Source organism: Scleropages formosus, chromosome 8 (assembly GCF_900964775.1).
Source record: "Scleropages formosus chromosome 8, fSclFor1.1, whole genome shotgun sequence".
In the NCBI taxonomy this organism is placed as follows: Eukaryota; Metazoa; Chordata; class Actinopteri; order Osteoglossiformes; family Osteoglossidae; genus Scleropages; species Scleropages formosus.
The window spans coordinates 16410020-16420618 of NC_041813.1; positions in this window are offsets into that span (position 1 = coordinate 16410020).

Here is a 10599-nt window from a genome sequence, read left to right on the forward strand (position 1 = left end):
CTAACCTCAATCTCACTTTCTCACAACAGATCTGCTCCTACCCACGTGTTCCTATTGCTTTTCAATGATGTAGGTGTTATGGGGGAAGGGTATGTATGTTGGCTGATGGCACATGGTGAGCTTTCTGCTTTCTGCTTGGGATTCTTCTGCACAGTGCCCTTGTTGATGCCTTCCATTATAGTTATGATCTTATTCAGTAGGCTGACCTTAAGGGGCAACCCCAATGCGAAACCATGCTGAACATCTTTACAAACTGCAGTTTGGGATCGGCGTAGAATTCTACAAGAGGACGTGGCAGCTTGAGCCGTAAGGCTGATGTAAAAGCTTATTCCGAGGCACGTGAATGTTCTTTCAAAATAAGTGGAGGAAATGTAACAACTGCAGTTTTTTAAGAATAAAAAACAGGACTTCTGGCCTGAAGTTCCTCTTCTGCTTGGCTCACTATGAATATGCAAAGTGTACCGTTGAATCGCTTTGAGTTTCCTACCCACACACACTAGACACAGATAATACAATCTCCTCCATCATGACCCTCATTCCAACAGCAATCTGGATGACAGCCCATACCATGTCGGCACCCTTGGCAGTAGTACATCATGGTAATCTGGTCCAATTCCAAGAGGAAGGGTTGACTTACGCAGGTCAGTAGTAAGCACTGGGCCTCTTCCTCACTGGCTACAAGCTCTCTGGGTGGCTCAGTGTCTGCACCGCAGTGTGTAAACACTGTAGCCATCCTGGAAAGACACTCCACTAGTGCGGTGTCCCTAACCTACCATTTACCTATTCTCTGTGTCAGGCTGCTTGTCAACCACTGCTGCTTCTGGGTCCACATTTTCCATCCCTCACAGTTAATGAAACTGTCTCACTCACTGGCCACAGGTTTGAATCACACCTCCTGCTGTAGTACCCCTCATCAAGGTAATTACCCAGGATTACTCCAGTAAGAAATTACCCTACTGTATAAATGGGTAACTCACTGAAAGCTTCACTGTGATTGTGGTACCAACCTGCTTTTGCCACTCTGCTGAGTCTTTTAAAGGTTTACCATAAGAGCCACTTGACTGACCCACTGCCCCTGTGTTGAATTCTAAAGTGGGAAAAGGACAAAAGAAAACTAACCGCCTAACCCTCAGTCAATGATGTAGTAGTCAGAGCAGTTAAAACTGTAAAACTTCAGTTTGAATCCCACCTACTGTTAATTACTCTTCATCAAGAAACTTACCCTGAACTGACGCAGTAAAAATGACCCAGCTGTATAAATGGGTAAATCACTGTAGCTTATCGAACAAACCTCACATCATAAGTTGCTTTGAAAAAAGTGTCAGATAATGGAAATAATACCAATACACACACACACATTTTCAGAACCGCTTGTCCCATACAGGGTCACGGGGAACCGGAGCCTACCCGGCAACACAGGGCATAAGGCCAGAGGGGGAGGGGACACACCCAGGACAGGATGCCAGTCCATCGCAAGGCACCCCAAGCGGGACTCGAACCCCAGACCCACCGGAGAGCAGGACTGCGGTCCAACCCACTGCGCCACCGCACCCCCCTATAATACCAATAATCTATACTATTAATAATCTATACAACCTGGGAGTCCCTTTGGCAAAATATCTGCTAAGCAATGAAATGGTCATAGTCTTTGCTAGACTGAACTTGTAGTCGGTGGATTTTCACAAGGTCACTTGTCACCACGTTTGGGCCGGACTTCATGGTGCCATTTGCTGACTGTGAGCTCTTCGCTTCGCTGTCCTGAAAACGATTCTCTGTCTCTGGTTCTGTGCCTTCTGCATCTCCTTCTCTTTATATAGCTGATATTTTTAACTAGAAGCGCAGCCTCTACAACTTCCTGTGCAAACCTATGACGGTTACAAAACCTCAAACCCCTGCATCCTTTTTGTGTTCCACTATAGAGTAGCAAAAGAAGCAAGCAGAAAAAAAAAAATCCTCAGAAGCCACTGAGTTTTCAATTTCTGAGTTTTAAATGCACCCATGCCAAAGTCATATCCTATGATTATAAAACAGGCGTAAAACTGTTGGTTTATGAAAATAGAAGAGATAAAACGGAAATGTGTAAGTAGTGAATGCATTCTATGCATTTACATATAGCTGTATATGTGTTATATGAAAGGTCCTGCCATTAGGGCATTAATGTCCACCCCCATGTTATTTTAACAAGAAAATTTTTTGCTTCTGGGAGCTCAGATGTTGCTTCCATTTGATTCTCATGAGAAGTTAGTCTTTCAAGCTGATTTAAATACTTAAATCCAAGCATTTTGGTTTCCTTTTTATTCTTTTCGGATTTCCTCTTGACGCATTAAGGGAAATTCCACTACCTGGTCTTTAAATGTCAGCTGCTCATTTTTGTAGATTAGTTTTTGAATACACCATGGGGCCTATGTCAGTATTACCGGCAGATGATCATACTCCTGGGAAATAATTAGATACTTATGAGAGGATAATAAACTGTATCTGGGCAGTCGTCAAGTATGCGGAAGATTACGACACACCCAAGTGTGAATAGCATAATAGCTGATCGTTACATATCCATGAATTTCTCAAATATGAGCATGTACATCATGAAAGAGGTTCCTTCCATTAAAATGGGAAGCAAACATATGCAACTCTTCTTATTGTTACACTCACTTTATGTTTAGAACTAAACAAATCATTGCTCTGAATTTTACATCACAGGATAAACACTTATAGTTCCCGTGGTAACAAAATACTCCTAGATTACAACCCATGAACACAAAGTTTCATAACTCGCTGAATTCACACCTAATTATAGTACAGCCACAATATAACAACAAATGGCTAGTTACTAGGAAAATTACTAGTGACTTTACAATGGGCTCATGGGAAAAGTAACTGGGGTCCACACCTGGCCACCTGTAACATCAAAGGTCATAACTGACTGTCAGTTCATTGGTACAATTCACATGCAGGTCACAAGTGCTTATGTCTGTAATCCTAAATCATCCCTAGATGGACATACAGGAGGTGTCAGTCTTCATATTTACGGTTAAGTTGATTCATTTAGCAGATGCTTTTCTCCAAAGTAACATACAATCGGAGCATTAAACAGGATTTTTAGAGACGGGTATAACAATAAAACACACACACACACTTTCTGAAACCACTTGTCCTATGCGGGGTCACGGAGAGCCGGAGTCTAACCCGGCAACGCAGGGCGTAAGGCTGTAGGGGGGAGGGGACACACCCAGGACGGGACGCCAGTCCGTTGCAAGGCATCCCAAGGGGGACTTGAACCCCAGACCCACTGGAGAGCAGAACCCGGTCAAACCCACTGCACTACCACCAAGCCCCCCACATAATAATAAAAGTCTTTCTCAATTAGTCACTGTCTAAACATGTCACTAGCTAACTCCCTTCACTTCCAGTATTACATCCAGCCCACTCCCGCTGTCAGTGTTACCTCTAGGCCTGAGAGAGAAAATTTCTGATGAAGGAGATGTTTTCTCTTTTGTTTTCTGGAATCATGTTGTGTATGACATGGGACTGTTGTTATATAAAGCCATGAGTGGCATCCCTTGGACGCATTTGTTCTTCCTATCTTTGTGTTACATGCAAGTTGTCTCATACAAGCTGTTTCAGCACTCTCCCTTTCTAGAAATAATATAGTTTGATGTACGTCCGTCACTCATGCTGTCTGATGGTAGAATTCCACTTATGAATATTCATGTCCCTCCCTTATAGCATAACATGTCTATCTGTGAGATGTACTGTGAGGCTTTGCTGTATCAGACTGTGTCCATTTGAACCGAATTCCAGGACAGACCACTCCCTTTACTGTTCCAGTAAGCGGGCTTCAGTATCAGCCAGCTGTGTATGTAATGTGTATATGTATGTGTGTGGGTGTGTGTGTATCTCCCTCCCGAGGGGTGGCTTTCGTTCATCCAGCTGTGAGCACAGAGACCACTGGGAGCCTTGCTTCCTGTTTGGACACAGACAGATGGGAAAGGAAACCCGGCCAGAGGATTCTCTGCTCCAGTCTGAATCCATTAGCACAAACACACAGTCCCGCAGACAAATACATATCTACGGATCTGTAATGACACATTAAAAATTCTTTTGAAAAGTACATCACTACCCAAAAACCCTCTCTTCCAGTGTGATTTGCATAGTTTTTTACTCTTTTACCACTTCATTCATCTGCTTATTGACCAAAACCAGTTTTTCATGGGCACACGGAGCCACTGACCCCCAGCAACTGAGACGTCTGTGGGTTCGAGAGGCTGACTTCTGACCTCTGTTTCCTCACCATAAAAAGCTGTAAACAAGCAAGGCTTTTCTCATGAAGCATCCCATTGCTGAAATGTTGAAATGCTTAACTTTTGTTTCTGTGCCCTTAGAGTTTCTGAGAAACCGGATGTTATCACCATATTTGATTTTCAGTGGTCTGCTCATATAAGGTGGGGGTGCGGTGGCGCAGTGGGTTGGACCGCAGTCCTGCTCTTCGGTGGGTCTGGGGTTCAAGTCCTGCTTGGGGTGCCTTGCGGCAGACTGGCGTCCTGTCCTGGGTGTGTCCCCTTCCCCCTCCGGCCTTACGCCCTGTGTTGCCGGGTAGGCTCCGGTTCCCCGTGACCCCGTAAGGGACGAGCGGTTCTGAAAATGTGTGTGTGTGTGTGTGCTCATATAAGCAGTTTTTATTCTCTCCACATTTGGTCACAAACTCATTCTTTTGTCACAACTTTATTTTAAATCCTCTTCCTTGAGCCTCTAAATATCATACCATCTCTCTTTTCAGACTCTGGCCCTGAAATTGCACTTCCTTTTGCTGCAGGAAGGTGTGCTGACAGATTCAGAGGTTCACTTGTTTAAGTTCCTTACTTTGTGTGCAGGAGGAAACAGGAGAGCAAACTGGCATCGAGGTCCAGAAACACAGGCAATGACCCTCCTGTACAGCCACGCACTCATAAACACAACTCTTATGAGAACTGTGTCAGCAACGTTCATCCTGTGAGCAGATATTTATTGGTCCATCCCCTCGATGTGTTCAGAGATACACTTGTCGCTGTGAAAGTGGAACTCTGAAGCCTGATGTCTGTATTCAGCTCCAGAGCTGATCATACAAAAGACAGAAAAAGGTGAAACAAATTCAAACATACCACGCTGTTGTCACGGAGAACGGAGGATATGGAAGACCCTGAACCCAAGTGCAGGATCGTTTATTCAGAACAGATGGATCAGACAGGTACACATAATCGGGGACAGGTGAGTGGTCAGGCAAACAGTCACGGGATGAAGCAGGTGGCAGGAGTCGGGGAGTCGAAGAGCAAGACTAGGGGACAGTGAGGGAACAAACATGAAACGAGGAAGCAAGAGCGCAGAAGGGACGGTTGTCTCGGAAGAGATTCTGCAAAGGGACGGTAGTAGACTGGCTCCTCGTATACCTGGTCATGCTGGTTAGGACCAGGTGCCTGGGGTGTGGTGATGGGCATGACAGTACCCCTCCCCTCATGGGCGGCTCTCACCGCCCTGTGTCCTCGGGAGGATGGATGTCCTTGAGGCTGATGTGCAGGCCAGTCTAGGTGGTCCCTATGAAAATCAGAAATGAGAGTTGGGTTGAGGATGTCATGTGCTGGAACCCAGCTGCGTTCTTCAGGCCAATACCCCTCCCAGTCCACCAGATAATAAATGTCCCCATGCTGGCTTTTGGAGTCCGCAATAGAGTGTACTTCATAGGCTGGCACCCCGTCCACCTCCAATGGAGGAGGCGTCAGAGTCCTTGTCACTCACCAATGTGCCGCCTTTAGTAAATAGAGTTGGACTGTTCCTTCCAAGCAGAATGGTAAATCACTTTAAGCATTCGCATTCTCATTCTCATGTTCTGAGTTCTCTGGCTGTCTATTGGCATTTCTGTTATCACTGTTACCGTTATTTATCGTTATCACTATTGCTATTGCATTACTCACTGTCATTATCATTGTTTTGTTTTGTGCAGTATTTGTATTGTCTGTCTTCTGTGGAGAAGCATTCAAGAAAAATTTCATGATACCTGTAGACGGTACTTGTACCAATGACAATAAACTTGAAACTTGAACAATGAAGTCCTATAGGGCTTCAAGAGGAACACATGAAATGTGGAACAGATATGCAAATTAGAGGGAAGCTGCAACCTGTAAGAGATGGGGGAGATGCATCGCAGGATGTTGTAGGGGCCGATGAAGCGAGGGCTGAGTTTCTTGGAGGGAAGTTTAAGGCAGATGTCCCAAGTGGAGAGCCAGACTCTCTGCCCCGGCTAGAACAGTAGGGTACGACAGTGTTTATTGGCCTGCTGCTTGTAGCATCAGACATTGTGTTGGAGGCGGTCGCGGACAATGCGCCAGACCTCCTCTCTGCTCCGGTACCAAGGGTTGCCGGCTGGGACATCCATGGGGCTCGAGTGTCAGGGAAAGTGAGGGGACTGATAACCTAGGAGATGCTGGAAAGGTGATACACCTTTGGAGAAATGGGTGAGTGAATTATGGGCATATTCCGCCCATGGTAAGAAACGGGACCATTGATCCTGATTCCGGTTGCGGTAGCTCCTAAGAAAATGGCCGAGTGCTCGGCTACTTGAACAGCTGCTCGGCCATGGCCAGCGCAGTTGGGAGCCGTGGCAAAGAGATGAGACGACAGGCTTTGGAGAACCGGTAGATGGCTACCAAGATCACAGTGTTGCCCTCTGAGACGGGTAGGTCTGTGAGGAAATTCACTGCCACATGGGACCATGGCCGGGAAGGGACAGGGAGAGGCTCCAGTAGACCTGCTGGCTTCTGGTAGGGAGTCTTGGGCACATAGCTCACAGGATTCCACAAACTCCTGCGCGTCCTCCTGGATGGAGGGCCACCAGTCGTTGGGTTGGAGGAGAGAAAGGATCCCTTGGCAACCCAGATGGCCAGCGGCCGGAGAGTCATGGACCCATCGGAGCAGCTGAGGCCGCATCCCTATGGGGACATACTCCTTTTTCTTGGGGACATCCTTGGGCTCGGGGTCTTGTTCCTGAGCAGCCCTGAGATCCTACAAAAATACAAAAACTGCCATCTGTGGGTTTACAAAGGAATCCTTGTCAGGCGTGTGGAACAGTGAGTCCACTTTGGTGTTTTGTTATTCTTCTGTTTGGAAACAGAAATGTACAGTGCAGGGCATATTGCAAAGCCCCAGACACTTAAAGCCTTTACATGCAAAGTTTGAGTAAATGTGTTCCTAGCATTGTGGTTTTTGGTTGAGTGTCGGTCTTTGTGTGCTTTTATAAATAAAATTGTTCTGCATCCCGGTTTTGTCAGCTCAGTGCCTGTGTTTTGAGCTTTCCTAAGTGCATATGACTGTGACTAGACGTGCCGGAAAATGCGTCCCATGGTTAGTAAATGGGTGAGAAACTACGGGTGCAAGGCTGGGGGATCCAGATCTAGGTCTTAAATCGCCGGAACAAGGCTACTCACAAGAGAAGATGACAGAAATGGCGAGACATTGTTCTTTATTTTGAAGTCGTTAGGGTGGTGTCATGTGCAACGCACATGCATCATCTCGTTCAAATTCTCAGAAACAAGTTTGTTCCAGTGGGGGTGGAGGTGTTGCACTTCAACACCTTTTGCAGTATTATAGCATGAGAAAGTCTGACTCAGGGACCTCTGTGCACTTTTTAAAGGATCTGGTCTGACGGCGTGGAGGACTCGGTTTGAATTTTCACTTCCTTCATTGCCTTTTAACCACTTTGGCAAGCAGCTATGAAACCCATGACCTCTGAACAGCATTAACCCTCGCACTGGAAATAGACTTGTTTGATCACTGAAAGTATGTTTTTGTGCGTAAGTATGCAAATGCTAGGTGGTTCTATGGGTAATCTATCTGCAATAAAAAAAGTATCAGAAGGGTTGATGCCACACACTGTGAACAGTTTATGACTGCACCATGAGGTCATGTAGGTAACAGCATGCCTGATGTTTAGAAGTAATGAAGTGCATATTGTTTCATCTGTATATTGATAGACAGAGACATCCTGGCTCTGTTTTCCATGAGCCTGGGCCCCAGTCCTTTTCTGTGTCGAAGGACGGCCGGTGGGTCGTCACTTCCTGCACTGACCTGGCGAACCCAGGGCTGCCTGTGGCCTGCAGATCACATTTTGTTCAAACACACAGAATCATTCCAGCACTTCCCAGTTAAAACAACTCAACTGTGTAAATGTGACATTCAAATGTTGTAGCGCACAGCGTTCTGGTTTCGGATGGGGCAAAGAAGGACGCATGGACACCATGCATTGTAAATTTTATTGGAAGACCAGCACACAGTGAGAGATATTGGTGCAAACCAATGGAAATAATGCTCTCAGTCTGAGGGCCCCTTTTCCTTAAGAACCTACACTTCAAGGCAGCCTCTCCAGCCTTTTCACTCTCCCCAACAGGCACTCAACCTCTTATAATCCCTGTCAGCTCCTACAGTGGTTGAACAACTAATTTACATTTTTCCCAGAATTCCGATTATTCCAACTATTTCCGCCAAACATTCTCCCGCTCAAACGTGACAGTCTTCAGCAATGTGGGTCGTTACAATATGTTCCAGGATGAGAAAAAATTTGCAAAATATATATTTTTTATTTGCCATGCTATGGTGAGCAGAGAAGAGCACCATCTCCTGAGACAATGGGAAGATGTTTTTCTTACAGAGAGTTGCTCCGCTCTCCACTGAGAGTTGGAAAGTTGCTCCACTGCCCGGACTTATTAAAGAGAACCAGTTGTGGTTCTGTCACGTCCATGCCCACAACTCAGCCGACCACACCTGACTCTGCTCCAGAGTCTGATTAACCGCTCACCCTTTAAAAGACCTTCCTCAGCTCCCATACCTTTGCTGAATCTTGTCAGGGATAACTGCCCTTCCTTGTGGCTCCTCGCTCATATGCATCTCCAGTTCATAGTCTCCTGTTTTGACCCTTAGCTTTGTTTCTCCACCACGTCCACGGATCTTTGTTTCAACTCCAATGGCTGTTCGACCGACTCTTTGCTTCGTCTCCTGACCTCGCCCATGGATTCCCGCTCTGACCCCGACCGCTGATCGACCAACCCTCCGCCTGTCCCCGATACCGAGAACTTGCCTGATCCTGACTCCAGAGAAACAACTCCGCACTTGGGTCTTTTCGTCCCGGTTCTCTCGGCCTGTCGTGACAGGTTTGAGGCAGTGTGGAAGTTGTGCATCAGGCTGCCAAAATCACTGAATCACACTAAACACAAGGACATACATATCACTGTTTCCAGTGTACAATGAAAGCTTTAGCCAAATTGAGCTTGTAGCAACCAGCAGGTGGCATAGTGGTTGAAGCCACTCAGTTGAAAGACCCAGGTTGTAATACCCACTTCTACTGCAGTACCCTCAATCAAGGTATGTACCCTGAATTGGTACAGTAAAAAACTAACCAGCTGCATAAACAGGTGACTTGTGTGTAGCTTGCTGTACAAAGCTAAGATTGTAAGTCTCCTTGAATAGAAACATCAGCTAAATAAACAAATATAAATGTATCAGCTCTCTTTACTGTGTACTGCCACCTTTATAGCTTATGTATATTATGTGCATGGGTGGGCTTAACACATTTGATTTACTCATTTAAGTAAATTCATGGAGAAATTGTATTTTTCTGGTTTAGTTTTTGATAATGATCTGTTATACTTCTTTCTCAAGAATGTCTATAAAGAAAACATATTTCCACTCTTATATTTCTGTCACCCTCTTCTCATTACTTTTGTTTTTTTTCCCATTTAATATTTTTAACTTTCTCTCCTCCAGACTACCGAAGCCAGCATCACTGTGACATGATGCGGTTTGTCTGACTTAACGGCCACTGTCAACTATTAGTCATGGTCTCTTGTAAGTGAACCTGTGAAAATGTCTCTTTAGTGTCAGCTGACTAATTTTGTCAATTTCATTTATCGTAGTTCACTAGCAGTCCAATCAAAGTTTACAGTTTTGCCCTAGCTTGATTGGCAACTTATTTCATTAATGTCCAAGGGAGTTAACTTTGAGATCAAAAATGTGATTTTAAGTATGTTAAGAATAAGGGTGTCTTGGTGGCACAGCGAATAGTGCTGTTGGCTCACAGAGAATGTGGGTTTGATCCCCACTCAGTCTGTGTGGAGACATACATGTTTTTCCTATTGTCTGCTGGGGGTGCCTCCAGGTACTCTGGTTTCCTCCCAAAGACAGGTAGTTCAAGTGAACTGGTGACTCTAAATTGCCCTTACTGTGTGAATGGGTGAGTGACTGTTTGTGTGGCTACCCTACGATGAACTGGTGTCCTGTCCAATGTGTACCCCTCCAGCCTTGCCCCAGCCATTCTGGGATAGGCTTTGGCTTGCCGTGACCCTGCTCGGGACAAGTGGTTATTGAAATTGGATTGATGGTAATCTTAATTACTTATTGATTTGGTGAGTTACACATTTTATTCATTTAACCATATGGACTGAAAATGGCATTTTGCAGGTAAAGGGTAAGTTGTTTGTAATGAACTATGAAAAGTATACAGGTTAAATAACTTTTTTAAAAACACAAAGTATTACTGGTCTGAAGCATTATGTATTACATGCAATTAAACAAAAGTCT